Genomic DNA, 18,577 nt, shown 5'->3' on the forward strand with positions numbered 1-18,577 from the left:
TGAAAAGCTGATGTTTCTGTCCATTAAAAGATAGCAATCATTGTATTGGACAAAAATATTATTTTATTATTTTTTTACATGGGATTATAATAAACAAATGGAAATGCACAAAAAGTGGGTGTGGTGTTTGTTTTTTGTGTTGTTTTTTTTTGTAAAATTCCTACCATTATTATTTCTATGTTCCCAGAGAGGGGATCCCCCAACCCCGTCTCTTTCCCTCACTCCTATGGACTCCAGAAGGGAAACCCTAGGCTCTACACTCGCTGTCTTTCTACTCTAGACTGGCTAAGGGATGCATGGTTCAGGGATCACTCAAGGGAGGAGATTCCCAGTGCACTACTGAGCAAAATATTGTTTTGTATAGTGCTTCCAAGCATGCACTGAGCTACACAAAAACAGATAAGAGACCGATTCTCTGACAGTGACTAAGTGTGTCTGCACAACTGCTTTTGTTACTTCAACCATTGTAGTATGCCCATTAACTCATGTTTATATTTAAACTGTATGTAATTTTTTCTTATCCTTAAATACTTTTTCAGCAAACCCATGGCTTTTATTCTTTCCAAAGACATGTCAGCTAGAGGCATAGGACAAAGTAAAGTGCTCTAATGAAGCCTGCACTAAAAAGATTAATTTTTTGTTAGATTGTAGAAATTCTGTAGAGGTGTCTGCCTCTTCTGATTTCTGCAGAATGAAAACCCTATCTAACAGGTCAATACAGTAAAGTGCGGCCGCGGTTACCCTGCTTCTAACCCGCCTTCTACTCACAATTTGGCCGTGTTAGTCCAACCCGCGATTCACTATCCCCTTTAACCCATTCTTACCACCTCTTTAAATCAACGAGTAACCTCTTCCGCCCGCGGCATGTATATGAGATGTAAACGATCGGATTAGCTATTCCCCCCCCCAATTCAGTAACGTGCGCCCCGACTATCTCCTTTTTAACCTGCAGTTTAGCCGCACGTTTAACCTGCTAATTTACCGCCTACTCCTACCCCTGCGTTAGAGGCAGGGGTAAGGGTAGATGGCAAACTTTCCCCCAAAAGAAAACCTAAAATCCCCTCCTCCCGAAGCGACTCAACATGTAAAATATGTGAATAAGTGTAACCAACTTACTTTTTGTTTCTTTTTCAACCCTTTCAGCCTTTTCTGCCGTCCTCCGGAGGGGGCAGTCAGCGGCTTCCAGCGGCCCCCGCCGGCGAAGACTGACAAACGCACACCCGTAGTGCACGGGCGCTCAAGCCAATGAAAGCACATGGACGGGCGTACGTGACGTAAGCCGTGACGTCACGCACGCACGTTCATGTGCTTTCATTGGCTTGAGCGCCCGTTAATTTGGGCGCTCTAGCCAGCGAAACGCATGACGTCACGGCGTACGCTTCGCTCGCTCTAGCCAGCGAAGCGTACGCCGTGACATGACGTCATGTGCTTCGCTGGCTAGAACACCCGTAGTGCACGGGCGCTCAAGCCAATGAAAGCACATGAACGTGCGTGCGTGACGTCACGGCTTACGTCACGTACGCCCGTCCATGTGCTTTCATTGGCTTGAGCGCCCGTGCATTACGGGTGTGCGTTCATCAATCTTCACCGGCGGGGGCCGCTGGAAGCCGCTTTCGCCGCCGGCTGCCCCCTCCGGAGGACGGCAGAGAAGGCTGAAAGGGCTGAAAAAGAAACAAAAAGTAAGTTGGTTACACTTATTCACATATTTTACATGTCGAGTCGCTTCGGGAGGAGGGGATTTTAGGTGTTTAGGTTTTCTTTGGTTAAAGTTGGGATCCACTTCCTGGTGCCTGTCATTTGAAATGACAGGTACCAGCGCACCCAGGATACTGTATAGGCGCTGTATAAAGCACCTATACAGTAAAATGGGTTGCGCAGGCCTAACGCTTCACGGACGCTTCTTGGACCCGGCTAGTATTTGCATGCGATTTTAATACTGTATCGAGCGGTAGGTGAGCCAGACTGTGTATGCGGCAAATGCGGGTGCGCCCGGCACTAACGCAGCTCTTCCTACCGCTCCTTACTGTATCGGCCTGTAAGTGAGGTTCTTTGTCTACCTTCTTAGAGCCACACAGTTAATACTATCAAGGCTAAATTAATTTTGATTGCTACTTTTTGAAACTGTTCACTGTTAAGCTCAAAATGACTAGCATATTGTACCAAATTGCTAGCACAGGCACCTACACTGCTTTTGAAATTGGAAAAGCTAGCTTTTGAAGTGTTTCATCTTAGTATATTCAACCATATTGACTTGGCCAAGGAACTGAATAGCTTCCTGCTGATTAACCTCGGGCAGAACAAAACTATTTATTTATTTATTTTTGTTGAGAGAGAAAATCGCCCGGTGTTTGGCTGTATCACATCACCTCTAGTTCATTGAAAGTAGAAATACTGCAGTAGTTTTTCTCTTATGAAGGATCTTGGAATGCAAAGGCCATTCATTCTTAATTTTTCAGACTAAAATGCCATTGATTTGTCTTCAGTGCTTATTGACGGTTTGCAATCATTTTCTTAATTCTGAGGCACATATGCATTAGAATCACTGAAGCTTGCTTACAGTTAAACCAAGAATGAGCTTTAGACAATCTTTTTTGAGCAACTTGCAGTTTTTACTGAGAAATCTGTATTGTAGAAAAGTGTCTATCTAAAATGCGCTGCAGTGTTTGGAACAGATCGCTTCCATGTCTCCCTGACATTGAGCTGCATGAACCAAATGCAGCTTAATTACAAGAAGAGAAGTGCTAGCAGTCTTTCTGCTTCACATTCAGGATTCCAGCCTACAGTAGAATTGATGCACGAGCCATGGCTCTAAGTGTGGTTCTATGTGATCCCTGTGGTAGGGATGCCAGGGATACACTTTGGCCTAGCAATAATGAGAGATTGTGTTCTCAATTGAGGGCTGGTTTCTGTTGACAGCTTTCCTCTTGAAGTGTGCTGTAACTGATTAGGCAGGTTCTGCAAGTGTCTCCAGTTAACACTCAAAACTGTCTTAGTCCATGTTGCCTCTGGTTTTTTGAAAGGTTACATGTGCAAACATTTTCTTTTGCACCTTTTTTTAAGCTGAGTTCAAATTTGTGTGCTGTAAACCTGAATAATGCAAATATCAGGATTTCTTGTGTGATATGTTTTGCTGTGTGCATGGGATTGACTACCTGTGAGTGTGCACACAGCTTAGAGGGGATAGTGGTTATCATCCTTTTTGGCTGTAAAATACAATTCTCTTGCATCAGGGAATTGGCAGTTTAAGGGGAAACTAATAGTGTTGCTGGCATTGCTATATCCATTGTGTAGATACTCTGGACTTAATTTGGCATGTTTCAGCAAAACTAAACTATAAAAAACCAAATTGTTTTGGACTACTTGGTGACTGAAATTTTTTTTTTTTTAATTCACAAAGTGCTGTCAAAGTTAAATGGAGTCAGATTTATAAATGTGTTATCTTTTTTTTTCGAGCTGGCAGTTTTGTTTTTTTCCTGCTCCTTTGCCTTTCTAGCTCAATCAGAACCAGGACTGGGAATCTGATACCATGAGCCTTCATTTGTTACTACCCAGGAATTCTCTCCCCCTCATTTGCTCATTGCAGAGAAAGTCCTAAAAGTGGAAATCTTGAATTCTGAATCTGGCCACAAGATGTCACCTTTTGAGCAATGACCATGACTACCGGCCGGGAGTGCATTGTGAAAACTGCCTCCATACTATCCTCAGCGGACTTTGGGATTGAACTGGGCCCTTCTACATGGCAGTGCTCTGCACTGCCACCAGGCCAACCCCAGTGTAGTCTGAGGAAGAATAGATGCCTTGCTTCTCAGACCTCAGCATGCATGATTGAGCATTATAGATTCTTCCTTAAAACAGATATAGGAAGGATGAGATTAGGGGTAGAGGAAACCCCTTGGCCTGTTTAGAAGGAAATATGTTTGTATTTTTTGTTTTGCCAACAGCTAAAAGCTAGAATCTTGTGCTGTTGACATCATTACAATGAGGTAGTTTAGTTTAAAGCCTGATTAAGCATCAGAACTGCCATTCTCAAAAATTTGTCCTGGATTTTGCTTCTTTTCAATTCTGGCATCTGGCTTCTGGATGTTATAGCTAGCAAAATGAGGGTAGAATCCCAGAAAATGCTTCTATACTGAAGAACACGACAGGTTAAGAATTGTTTATCATGCTTGCTTTGTGTAATCTGTATTTAAACATCTCATAATAAAGTTCATATACAGTAGAATTCATCTTTAAAAGTAAGTGTAGCACAATATACAGAGTATATAGTGAAAATATTGTTACAGTGAATTGTGCACATTTGACACATTACTCTGCAGTGCTAAATGTGGAGGCAACCAGTCATCTTTTGTTTGTATTTTTTGTTCCGTTTTTTTCTTAAACGGATATGGTGAGTGTTTAGATGTTTGGATTAGGTAAGAACATATGAAACTTTGCAATAACTACTGTATGCTCTTTACAGTATGCTATCACAACCTAGGATTGCATAACTCAAGGTTTGTACCTCATGAAGTGTGGATGCTGCTGCTAAATATGTTGAGCATGTACTGCCATCATGTTGATTACCATGTTGTTGGGCACAGAGAAGCAATGTGGGGAGTGTACGCATTGCTGTTTATAATCGGACATGAAGATTCCGGGATGGAGAATTAAATATTCAGCATTTACATCAAGATAAGTGGATGATTCTATACAATATTATCACTTGAAAAAAAAGACATTGTTTTAATTACACAAGAGCACTTTAGCACAAACAACAAAAAAAATAGTATATGGACTGACCAATGATTAAAAATAAGGCAGAGTGAATGCAGGTATATATTACCACACAATGATGCCTATTATGAAGGTCATGTAGTTGATGCGCCGTCAAATTATATATTTTGGGTAAGGGGTACTTATGTGTGATTACACATAGGGGCCAGATTTTCAAGTTTGTTAGTAAATAATTGTGCAGTACTAATAGTGGTTCCCAGTTGTGCACTGCACACTACAGTAAGTGTGTGTGACAGATGGCATTTTAAGGGCTCATTACAGCATAAGATTTCTCCACATTCTCCCCATAACAGCCAGCCTCATATGCAATAATGCTGCATGTTTACTCTCAGGATTAAAAAGACTGTGATAGTCAAGATCCCACTTGCAAGAGCTTGCTTCTTTAAAGCCCAATTTGTAAATACCCTGAAAGCTTCATAGTACACCTTGCCAGGGTAACAGTTTAAATAGCTGATTCTCCTTGGCAGTTTCAGACTCTAAAATTGGTGAAGGCTATTTAGCAGTGTTGGGAATGTGAATAGAGCAACTGCAGCTAACATAGCAAGATAATAACATATCAAAGTAATGATGGCAGAGAAGGACCAGATGGCACATCCAGTCTGCCCAGCAAGCAACCTTCTTATGGTAGTATCTACTGCTCTGTGCAGGATTCCTCCATGGGTAGGAACAGCTGCTCTGTGCAGTTTTTCCTAAGCCTGATAAGGGTTATATTTACAATCAATCAAAACCAAGCAACTGGGGGGGCGCTAGAGAGCGGCTCAACAAGATGGCCGCCTGATTTGCTTGCTCCTCCTAAACCCGGGCTAAAAACGGCATTTATAGCAGCAGTTGCGACCCCTGCCACACTAAAATAGCGCTCCGGGCTGCAGATTTCGTGTGCGATGGCAGCAAGAAAAAAAACCACGGACTTAAAACAGTTTGCATTTAGCAAACTTGCAGAGGAACCTCTCCCGGAGGATGATGCGCAGGCCGAGAGGGCCTCAGGCCACGAGGACCCGGCTGCCGGCCTCAGCCACAAGGAAGCGGCTAATGCAGCCTTAGCGAATTCAGGACCGTCGGAGTTCCCTACCCGTTCCGAAATGAGGAGCTGGTTCATGGAACTGAGAGCGGATTTAAAGGCTCATAAAGCCGAGATTGTAGCTTCCATCGCAGATGTCAGGGAGGACCTGAATGCCCTAGGACGCCGGGTCGACGACGTGGATACCCGCCTGGAGGGCCAAGAGGTATTGACTGAATCGCTAGCCGCCCAAAACAACCGGGTTACCACTGATCTAGATCTGCTCTCCGAGAAGGTGGAGGATCTGGAAAACAGATCGAGGAGGGCAAATCTACGCCTGAGGGGCATACCGGAGTCTGATTTATATAATGACTGCATGGCTACAGCTATTGCTATTTGTCAGCATATATTATCCAGCCACAAGCCCGCTGCAGGAGGGGATCGGGGCTCCCCCGAGGTGGATCTCGAGCATGCTCATAGAGCATTGGGCCCGAGAACAGATGGGCGCCCACGGGACGTTATTTTGAAATTTCATCATTTTCGCATTAAGGAGGATGTCCTGACGGCCGCGCGAGCCCTACAAGTGGTCAAATGGCAGAATTTGGAGATTTCTGTGTTTAACGATCTCGCTCCCGTCACCTTGCAGAAGCGTTATCAGCTTAGAGAAGTGACCACAGCCCTTAGGAATGAAGACATCAGGTACCGCTGGGCGTTTCCGTTCGCCCTGATTTTTCAGCGCAAGGGTGTCACCTATCGTGTTAAGAATCTCTCCGACGCCATCGAATGTTTTAAGAAAGCTGGGTTGGATGCACCTTTTTCGGCTACAGTACCTCGGCAGCAGGGGCCTGGGTCTACAAGGAGTTCAAAATGGCGACGACCGGGACCTGGACGGGGTAGACTACGCCGACAACAATCGCAATCTGAGATTACCCCGGAGGGACTGGGCTGACAACGGACTTAACATGCTTGGAGGGAGATTTCCTCCTTACTTGCAGTGCTGGTTGGGAGGGTCAAGCTGTTGGGCCTTGTGAGCGCCTGGTTTCTCATTTTATGGGGGGCTACTGCTTTATGAAGGTTTTCACAGTTCAATGCCGTTTTAAGTTTCAGATGTTAACGGTTGGGTTTGTATATTTTGCCCGGGGGTGGGGGGGTCTATGATGGGGGTCTGAGTTGTCTGTACAGCGTTTCCCATTACTGGTTCGCCTGGATGCAGCGAACCACCGTAGGATGGGGGGGGGGGGGGGGGTTCATGGCAAAAGTTTCTTCTTTTTCTATACACTACACACGTCTGTAACTTTGCTTATACCTTATTTTTATGCTTCTTCGGGGGGAGGTCCTAGTCCTCAGGTGTCCAGTTATTATTTTCCATTGTACTTAGTCCTTAATGTCTCCAGCTATGAGGTACTGCTCAGGTGGTGTTTGCTCCCATGGACTTCCTCATGGTTAAAATAATCTCTTTAAACGTAAAGGGCCTCAATACCTATAAAAAACGTTTTCTTCTCAGGAAAGAACTTGCTTATCTTAAGGCGGATATCGCCTTTATACAGGAAACTCACCTTAAACGCAGATATACTCATTTGCTGGGAGTTTCCTCACGTATATGCTGCTGCCAGCTGTGCAAAGCATAAATATACAGGGACGGGAATATTGATCTCTTCTCACTTAGTTTTTGATGTTCTGTCACTAATTGAGGACCCAGCTGGTAGATACTTACTACTTAAAATACAAGTAGGATCTCAAGTTTACACACTTGTGTCCCTCTATGCCCCAAATGTGGATCAGAAGGCCTTTTTTCAGACCCTGCAGGGACTCTTACTGCAGCACACAGAGGGTTCATTAATCTTGGGGGGGGGATTTCAATTTGACCTTAAATCGAGAGTTAGATAATTCGAAGCTTCAAGGTGCGCCCCAACAAGCTCCTCGGACTCAATTACAGGACATCCTGCGTGACTGGCAGATGGTAGATGTCTGGAGAAATAGGTACCCACACTCACGCTCGTATACCTTTTATTCTTCTCCACATGATAGCTACTCGAGGATTGACTATTTTTTAGTAGACAAACGGCTGAGCAATCGAGTTACCTGCCCTGTAATAGAACAGATTACCTGGTCAGATCATGCCCCAATTAGTATAGATGTCAACCTGGGAGTCAGTGATGTGGGTTCCAAATTTTGGAAATTGAATGAGTCCTTACTCCAAGACCTGGACTTTGTGAGAACCCTGGAGTCCCAATTGCAAGAGTATTTTGTTACTAACGATTGCCCAGATATTTCCCCAAGTATCCGCTGGGACTGCTCTAAGGCTGTAGCCCGGGGCCTCTTGATAGCAAGGGCCACCGCGTGCAAGCGGCAGAAAGACTTGGCTAGAGTCGAGCTCCTGGCTCAACTTGGCCGGCTCCATAGCGCGCACATGCAGAGTCAGTCCCAGAAATGCTATCATAAGATTCTGGCTCTTAAAGCACAACTGCAACAACTTGATAACCAACAGCTTCTTTATGCTATGGACATCACTAAACAAGCATATTATGAAGGGGGGAATAAGGCGGGGAAGCTTATGGCGCGCCAACTGAAAGCGAAACTCTCTCAGTCCACTATCACTAAGATCCGACACCCTACTGGCACCCTTATCACTGACTCCGGAGGGATACGGGAAGCCTTCTCACGCTTCTATGAAACACTGTACTCGGCTGAAGACACTATTCCCCTTTCTGACATTGAGGGTTACTTAGCTTCCATCTCTCTGCCCAGAATTACTGAGGATCAGAGAAGGGGGCTTGAGGCTCCCATCTCCGTAGACGAAGTTGAAGCGGTAATTAGAGCACTAAAACCTAGCAAATCCCCGGGGTTGGATGGCCTTTCGGGAGCCTACTACAAAAAATGTTTAGATACAGTTGCAGAACCACTGACAGCATACTTTAATAGTCTTCAAGCGGGTGTCTCTATACATCAGCAGGCCAACGTTGCGGGCATCACGGTTCTGCCTAAACCGGGCAGGGACCACACCCAATGCAGCTCGTACCGGCCAATATCTTTAATAAATGTAGACCTTAAGATATTGGCTCGAGTGCTAGCGCTGCGCCTTAATTCTTGTCTTCCTGACTTAGTACATACAGACCAGGTCGGCTTTGTTCCCAAGCGCATGGCAGCAGATAACATCAGAAAAGTTATTGACCTTATGTGGTGGGTGCAGGAGAAAGGGGAGCCAGCGGTTTTATTGTCCCTTGACGCAGAAAAGGCTTTCGATTTGGTGCATTGGCCTTTCTTATTTCAGACGCTGCGGAAGTTAGAGTTTGGGCCTAATTTTATTGCCTGGATACAGAGGTTATATGAACACCCGCAGGCTCGAGTCAAGGTCAATAACGGTTATGGCGAGGTTTTTCCTATAGGGCGTGGCACCCGACAGGGGTGCCCTTTATCCCCATTATTATTCGCACTATATCTTGAGCCACTCACATCCCGAGTGCGGGCATCTAAGGATATTCAGGGGGTCACCATAGGAGAAAGGCAATATAAATTGTCGTTGTTCGCAGACGACATTCTCATGATCCTTACTGACCCCATGCGCTCCTTGCAGGGAGTGATGAGGGAACTTTCCTGTTTTGGCCAGGTGGCGGGGTTACGTGTCAATTTTGACAAATCCGAATTGCTTAATGTTAATGTATCCCCACAATTAGTAAGAACCTTAGGCTCCACATACCCGTTCCGATGGGCCAAATCTCATATTAAATATTTGGGCATCCTGTTATCTTCCAAACTAACAGACCTATTAGATCTAAATTATAACCCGCTGATCCGTAAGGTGACTACTGACCTCAGTCGCTGGAACAAATCCGCTTTCTCCTGGCTGGGACGGATTGCTATAACTAAGATGTCGGTGTTACCGAAATTTTTATATTTATTTGCATCTCTGCCGGTGTTCATTTCCTCCAATAGGTTACGGAAATGGCAAACAAGAATTTTTTATTTTATTTGGAGACGCCGACCCCCGCGGATATCCAAATCCGTGCTCTATCTTCCTAAGCTTCAGGGGGGTATGGCGGTACCAAATCTCTCAAGGTATTATCATGCAGCCCAATTGCGGGCGGTATTAGATTTTTCTCGGCAGGTTGTCCGCAAGCAATGGGTTACTATTGAACAGGCTATATTGGGACCTATGAACCTCTCAGCTGTTTTATGGCAGCCGCGTAACACGTGGCTGCCGATATGTCAGATTCCTTGGTCCTTGGGAGTTACCTTAAAGATATGGGCCCATTCCAGACACAAACTAGTGGGTGCTCACCGATACTATTATCAATCCTCATTAGTGACTAATACTAGCTTTCCACCAGGTCATCAAACTTCCCGCATGCAGCATTGGAAGGCGCAAGGGATCACTACGATGGGACATCTCTTGCAGCTAGGTTCCCTGATACCTAGGGAACAATTCTTCACCTTGTACGACTTGGATCACAGGGATTGTTTGCTATATGCACAAATTGCGCACTTCCTCCGCAGCGCAATCAAAGATAAATCCCTGCGTACGGGGAGAACCTTATTTGAACTTTATTTCCTTCAAGGAGATGTCCTTAGTGGGTCTATCTCCAAAATTTATCAATTATTTTATCCTTCCGATGCATTAATTGGCACCCACATTGTCCAATGGGAGCGGGATCTCGACACAAGCATCAGCCCTGAGCTGTGGAGAGTTATTGCTTACCAGGCCCGCCACTGTTCTATATCTGCAAATTTACAGGAGAACTGTTATAAAATGATGTACCGTTGGTATCTCACACCTGTTAAGCTTCATAAAATGTATGCGCAGGTCTCGGACACCTGTTGGCGAGAATGTGGGGAATTGGGCTCATATCAGCACGTTTGGTGGACCTGTCCTAGCCTAAAGCCATTTTGGGATGGGATTTTTCAGATGATCAGCGATATGCTTGGGGTTCTTACTACTCCAGCGATGGAGATGGCTTTACTGCATGTGTTTCCGGATACCCTAGATAAAATGCAACAGAAATTGTGTATACAAGTGTTTATTGCTGCACGCAGTCTTATTGCTCTTCACTGGCGGACTCCTCGCTTGCCCACACTTTCCGAAGTCTTGGTAAAATTACACTGATATAAACATCTGGCCTCACTCACAGCTGACAAGTATCACAGACCTACTTCTTTCCACAAACTTTGGAAGCCCTTTGCGGACTATATCTTTACGCTGTAAGATGCTTATCATATTATGTTATATACTATGTAACGTTTCTGTTGTGGACTGTCAAGACTGGACTCTTGAATCCGGGTATCTGGATCACCTTCTGTTATGGTATATTTTCAACCTGTGTATTTTGTATCCTGTTGAAGCTTTACACTACTGTTACTGACTTGGTTTTTTCTGTGAGATTCTGCCGTGAGGTGGGAGGGAGGGGGGGGAAGGGGGGAAAACAGTTCTTGGAAACTTATTGACTTCTGTAACCAGAGTGGTTTTCTATGCTTTTGTACATTGGAAGGTTCCTTGTACCGTATGTTAATCTTATGCTGAATGGTTCAATAAATGAAAAACTTAAATTAAAAAAAAAAAAAAACCAAGCAACTGTCAAACCCATAAATTACTGCTTGCAACACTTTTAGTGGGTGAGGAGCCCCCTTTGATATTTCAGACAATGCTACTTGACATTTTTTGCTTTGGGATTTGGCTATAAAAGCTGTCCTGTGCTGTAAAAGTCAAGACTTATGTTGATTATCTGTATCCAGTTCCCCCCCCTCCCCCCATCAACGCGGGGAGCGATATTGCAGTTGCATCAAAAGTATCAAGGCCATTGATTGAGGTTGGTTATCCCTATGCCTTCAGTTAAGGTAGTAATTGCCACTCCATGCAGGCTACCCCCAGCCACCACTTCATTTCAGTCCTCTATCCTTTAGGGATCCGCCGTGTTTATCCCATGCCCCCTTTGAATTTGTTGAGTGGTTTTCTTTTTCACCACCACCTCCTGAAAGGGCAATCCAAGCATCCACTACCCTCTCCATGAAGAAATATTTCCTGACATTGGTTCAAAGTCGTCCCCCTGGAATTTCATTGTGACTCCTAGTTCTGTTTGCTTTCTGATAGAAAAGATTTGAAGTTTATACATAATTAAAACTGTTCAGGATGTTATAGAACTAGCATAATTTTTGGCCTAATACATATTTATATGTCTTGAGGATGGAACCTTTTCTATGCTGTGCAATTTTTCCTCAATTTTCTTTGTATAAATTAAGATAAGCATTGGTTATTAGAACCTCTAAAAGAGAAGATTTTGAGTTATAGAGCTTTTGTATGTACCATTTTCCTTCCTTTTTCTTTTTTTCGGCATACCTTTTGTGGTTCATATTCATTTTAAATTTTATAAATATATAATAAAAGAAAAAACTTTTAGGTATCAGAGTCTATCATATCTCCCCTATACCTTCTCTCTTCCAGGGTATACATATTTAGATCCTTCAGCCTCTCCTCATATATCTTCTGATACAGACCCCACACCATTTTGGTTGCACTTTTCTGGACAGCCTCCATCCTGTCTCTATCCTTTTTGAGATTATGGTCTCTAGAACTGAAGACAGTACTCCAGATGAGTCCTCACCAAGGACCTGTACAAGGGCATAATCTGAAGACTTCAACACAATATGACAAGGTGATAACTAAAGCCATAAAAATGCTGGGCTGCGAGAGAGGAATATCCAGCAGGAAAAAGGAGGCGATTGCCAGACACTATTACCCCAGGACTCGCTTTTGGTCTGTGTACTTCAGTGTTTCACTCCCCATCATATATAGCTCTTTCAGATTACCACACCCCAGCTGCATGACTCTGTACTTCTTGGCATTGAATCCCAGTTGCCAAATCTTTGACCACTCAAGCTTTCTTAAATCACTTTTCAGTCTCTCCTTCAGGCGTGTCCACTCTTGCAGATCTTAGTATCATCTGCAAATAGACAAACTTTACCTTCTATCCCTTTCGCAATGTTGCTCACAAACGGGCCAATGCAGTACAGTGCGCTCCGGAGCGCACTGTTAACTTGCCATTGGATGCGCGTTTTCTGCCCCTTACTCAATAAGGGGTAAAGGAAAACGCGCAGAACCTAATAGCGCCCTCAACATGCAAATGCATGTTGACAGCCCTATTAGGTATTCCCGCGCGATTCAGTAAGTAAAATGTGCAGCCAAGCCGCACATTTTACTTTCAGAAATTAGCGCCTACCCAAAGGTAGGCGCTAATTTCTTCGGGCACCAGGAAAGTGCACAGAAAAGCAGTAAAAACTGCTTTTCTGTGCACTCTCCGACTTAATATCATGGCAATATTAAGTCGGAGGTCCCGAAGGGTAAAAAGTGGGGAAAGAAAAAAAAAAAAAGTGAAGGCGGCTCTCGAGTCAAAAACCGGATGCTCAATTTTGCCGGCATCCGGTTTCCAAGCCCATAGCTGTCAGTGGGCTCGACTACCGATGCCAGCAAAATTGAGCGTCTGCTGTCAAACCCACTGACAGCCACCGCTCCGGGCCAAAAGGAGGCGTTAGGGATGCGCTAGTGTCCCTTGCGCCTCCTTTTGCCCGTTTCTACCGCTGGGCCTCATTTAAATACTGTGCCTGTGCGCGCACTGGGCTCTCCCACGGACTTTACTGAATCGGCCCGAAAGATATTTTATTAATTTATTAATTTAATGTTTTTTTATATACAGACATTCGTACATCACATTCGTACATCACATTGGTTTCCATACAACAAGAAATCAGCCAACTGGGCTTTACAGCGAAACTGATATAACTAGGGGGAGGTAAAGGGGGGGTGGGGGTGGAGGGGTAGGGGTAGGGAATACAAATGGGTATTATGTACATCTGTAAAATGCGAAACATTATGTAGAAACAACATTATGTACAATCAATATACAAGGGGGAGCATGGACAAAATCAATATACAAGGGGGAGCATGGAAGGAGTGCACAATAGATAAAAGGTGAGGCATAGCAATGAGATGAAAAGGGATGTTATGGGAGGAGAGGTGTACGAAACATTCTATAACTAGGTCGTAGGGGAGGACCTGGTGGGAGGGGGTTGGAGGGGAGGTAAATGCGGAAGGGGGGGTAGGGGAGGGGATAGGAATGAAAATTGTCTGAAGGAGAGGATGGTAAATAAGTGGAGCTGGGTGGTTATCAGGTATAGGCATGTGTGAATAGCCATGATTTAAGTTTCTGTCGGAATTTCTTTGGACAAATCTCAAGGCATAAGTTGGTTGGCAGGGAGTTCCATAGATAGGGACCGGCTAAGGATGTTTGGATGTGAGATGAGAGAGTTTGGGAGAGGGAGTGTGTATTGCTGCAAGATAGGGTGTTCTGGTAGGTCTTGTAGTAGAGTGAAAAAGGAGAGTGTCTGTGAACCAATGCATGTTTAGATTGTGTATGGCTTTGTGTATGAGGATAAGCGTCTTAAATTGGATTCTTGAAGTGATGGGGAGCCAATGAAGTTGTTTGAGAATGGGTGTAATGTGTTCCTTTCTGCAAGTACCTGTCAGTATGCATGCCGCAGCATTTTGTAGCAGCTGTAGAGGGGTTGTGGTGTGTTTAGGTAGACCTAGGAGGAGGGCATTTGAGTAGTCTAATTTAGATAGGATGAGGGCCTGAAGTACTGTTTTAAAATCGCTAAGATGCAGAAGTGGCTTAAGTTTTTTGAGAGTGTGCAGTTTGAAGTAGCATTCTTTGAGGGTGGTGGTAATGAATTTCTGTAGGTTAAATTGTGTGTCAAGGATTACACCTAAGTCTCTTACGTTCTGTGAAAAGTCTGGGAGGGTATGGGGTGCGTTAGTGGAGGTGGGTAAGGGGTTGAGGTGTGGTGCAATGATCATAAGTTCGGTTTTATTAGTATTTAGCGCTAGGTTGAGCTGAGTGAGTAGGCTATTGATGGAAGAGAGAGCACTTTCCCATTTTTGTAGTGCATTGGATAGGGAGTCTGTGATAGGTATGAGGATTTGTACATCGTCGGCATAAATAAAATGTGGGAGACCGAGATTCAAGAGGAGGTGGCAGGAGGGGTAGGAGGTATATGTTAAAGAGCGTGGAGGATAGGGAGGATCCTTGGGGCACACCCCACGTAATACTGATAGGTTTGGATTCGCGATTTCCAATTTTGACTTTGAAGTGTCTGTCAATGATGTATGATTTGAACCAGAGGAGGAGGATACCAGAGATTCCGATATCAGTCAGCCTATCTATTAGTATGGAGTGATGAATGGTATCGAAGGCTGCTGAGATGTCTAATAGAGCTAAAATGTATGTGTGACCTTTGTCAAGGCCCCTGATGATGTAGTGAGATAGGGAGGTCAGGAGTGTTTCAGTACTGAAGTGCTTTCAAAAGCCATGCTGTGATGGAGCAAGTATCTGGTGCTGATCTAGATAGTTAGAAAGCTGAGTGACAGTTTTTCAAGGACTTTAGCAATGACGGGTAGATTGGAAATGGGGCGGTAGTTAGTTAAGTCAGCTGGGTCTAGTTTTGGTTTCTTTAATATAGGTTTTACCATGGCTAGTTTGAGTTGGTTCGGAACATTTCCAGTGGTCATGGATATGTTAATGATGTCGGCTAAGGGTTGGGCGATGCTGTCTGGAATAGATAAGAGTGCTTTGGCTGGGATTGTGTCTGATGGATGGGTAGAGGGTCTCATTTTCTTTAGTTTTGAGATGATTTCAGCGGCAGATGTGGTCTCGAAGGCGTCCATAAGGTTGTCCGATTGTTTTTGGGAGGGTTTTGATGGGAGTGGCGGGGGTGGGAAAGCGCATGGTGAGGTTACTTATTTTATTGTGGAAGTATTGCACGAGCTCATCACATTTGGTATCTGTTTCATCGCAGTGTGTAGTCTTGAGTCTTATTGAACAGAACCAGTCCCAAAACCAATCCCTGTGGCACTCCACTTAAGTTCTCTCTTCAGAGTAGGTTCTAGTTAGCATTACATACTGTATCAGTCAACTAGTTTGTAATCCACATCACCACCTTTGTGTTCACTCCCAAGCTTCTTATTTTATTCACAAGCCTCCTATGCGGGACCATATCAAGCTTTGCTGAAAGCCAAGTAGATCACATCACATGCTCTTCCTTGATCCAATTCTGGTCTGACAAGACCTTCCCCAGGTGAGTCCCTGCTGCCTTGGATCCAGCAAGCCACCTGATTTTAGATAGTTCACTGTCCTTTCCTTCAGCAGAGTCTCCATTAATTTTCCCACCACTGAGGTAAGGCTAACCAGCCTGTAGTTTCCAGCCTCCTCTCTGCTACCATCCTTGTGAAAAGGGACCATAACCTCATTTCTTCAGTCTTGCAGCACCACTCCTGTTTACAGGAATCTGTTGAACAGGTCTTTTAGTGGATCTGCCAACAAATATTTGCGCTCCCTCAGTATCCTGGAATGTATCTCTCATCTGGCCCCATGGTCTTGTCCACTTTCATGTTACTTAACAGAAAAAAAATGTATGGGATGAGTTAACTGTTTTAGCTACCCCTTCCCCATCTATGGTCTTGTCAACCAGCAATGGTCCTTCTCCAGGGTTGTCTTTAATGAACACAGATCTGAAGTATTTGTTTAATATCTCCACCATTTCTTCATCTCTCTCCAGCCATTGTTCCTAGTCATCTTTTAGTTTCACTATACTGCTTTGGGCCTTCCTTTATTCTCTGATATATATGAAATGTTTGGTCACCTCGCTTTACCTCTTTGGCAAACTTTTTATCCACTTGATCTTTAACTTTCCTGATTTTTTTTTTTTTTTTCGTGTTGCTCAGCTTCACCAGATATTCTTTCCTGGGATCCTTTATACTTCTTGAATGTTGTTCTTTTTGCATTTATTTTCAATCACCTCCTTTGAGAACCAGATTGGTTTCTGTTTCCTCTTCCTTTTGTTTACTTTTCTAACCTAGATTTGTTGCCTTTGTAATAGTTCCTTCTCATTTTCTCCCACTCTGCCAGTTTTTCTTCCAGGTACATCCCCATTTTGACAAAGTCTGAACATATGAAATTCAAAGCTCTGGTCTTCATCTGACTTCTCAGTATCCTGTTTATATCATCAAACCATACTGTCTGATGATCACTGGTGTTCAGGTGGGCATTAAAGACATTATCCCCATTAGTGAGCACTAGGTCGAGTATAATACCATCCCTCCGTGGGTTCCATTACTGTTTGTTTGAACAGATCCCCTTGAAAGGACATCCATTATCTCTCTACTTCTTGCAGATTCCACAGAAGGGATCCTCCAATCCAAATCCTGCAAATTAAAATCTCCAATTAACACTTTTTCCCTTCTTTCCCACCTTTTGGATATCTTTGATAGAACTCTGTCCAGTTCTTCTGTTTGAGAAGGAGGCCTGTAGATCACACCAGTAAAAATGAAAGCACCACCTTCTCTTTTTTTTTTTTTTTTTTTTTTTTTTTTTAAGGATGGTCCATAATGCTTCTGTACCCCATGTTGTCTTTATATGGTTGATGATGGTCACTGTAACTTTATCACTGCTATAATGAAGAAAGGGAAGGCAGTGCTGGGAGGTAAACAGGATGATATCTATCTAAATGCCTCTGCTAGATAGTTACAACTCAATGCGGTAATAGTTAATGCAAATTAAAAAGCTTTACAGTGACACTTGCATTGACTCACCAAGACTTTTTTTTTTTTTTCACATTCTGTGTCCATTCTGGAAAAAGACAGTGTTACAGTTGTGTGGAAACCTTTTAGGCATCCTTGTCAAATTGTACGTTTCAATGAATTTCTAAGTGAACAGAAACTGATACAGCATTGATGTGGTACAAAGTTAAGAACAATATATTTCTGCAATATTTAATGCACAAATTCTGCTTACTTCATTGAAAACAATTTTAAAAGTGAATTATGGTACGTGTAAATATTTGGACACCCTTCCAATGGATTCATTACTAATTTTTTTTTCTTCAAAACGTTAAGGGCCAGTATGTTTGCTTTGTTAGCCTTCAATGTTTCAGGTGAAGTAAATTCCACGGTTTAACACATACTGTGTTCTAGCTGCTTTTAATAACCATGGACTTCTCTAAGAAGCAGTTGTCTGTACTTTTGAAAATGAAGATAATTCACCTATAAAGAAAGGGAAGACTAAAAAGCTCTCTGTTTCCAGCTAGCAAGTGCAACTGTCAGAAACATTTTTAAGAAAGCAAGAGCTGGAAAAGCAAGAAAAATCTCTCATCAAACTACCCAAAGACTGGTCAGCTCTGCACCACAGGACCCATAGATCAATGCAAATAACCTGCTGAAATGGTTAGCTGCCACTGCTGTAGTTGTCCATAGTAGAGTATTGCTTACACACAATGATGTTGTGCATGGGAGAGATGTCTGAAGGAAAATTTTTCTATAATCTCATCCCAAGTCCTTGTCTAAAGTGGGGGATACACTGTTTTCTTTACTTATGATTATGAGGTTCTTGAATTAAAAGTTTCACAAAAAAACACTTCCTTATGTATTACAGTGGACACCATCCACTACTGCATGGAATTGCCTATGTTCTTACTCTTGGCTGTGTGTATTGTCACTCCCTGTTTTGCGATTTATTGTCTAAAGTATGCAAAACAAAAGCTTGATTTATCCTAAATTATTTTGGAAGAAAGTGCTTTGCACTAATGAAACTAAAATTGAACTGTTAAGTTACAACCACAGATGAAGAAATGATGTCTGGCAAACCATTAACACAGAGGTGGACTTATTATGCTTTGGGCATTTTGTGGCAGCTGGTGGAAGGAAGAATGGATTTGTCATAGTTCCACCTGCTATGCAGCTGACCCACTGGCAGAGGTCACCAGTGACCC

Source organism: Rhinatrema bivittatum, chromosome 8 (assembly GCF_901001135.1).
Source record: "Rhinatrema bivittatum chromosome 8, aRhiBiv1.1, whole genome shotgun sequence".
In the NCBI taxonomy this organism is placed as follows: Eukaryota; Metazoa; Chordata; class Amphibia; order Gymnophiona; family Rhinatrematidae; genus Rhinatrema; species Rhinatrema bivittatum.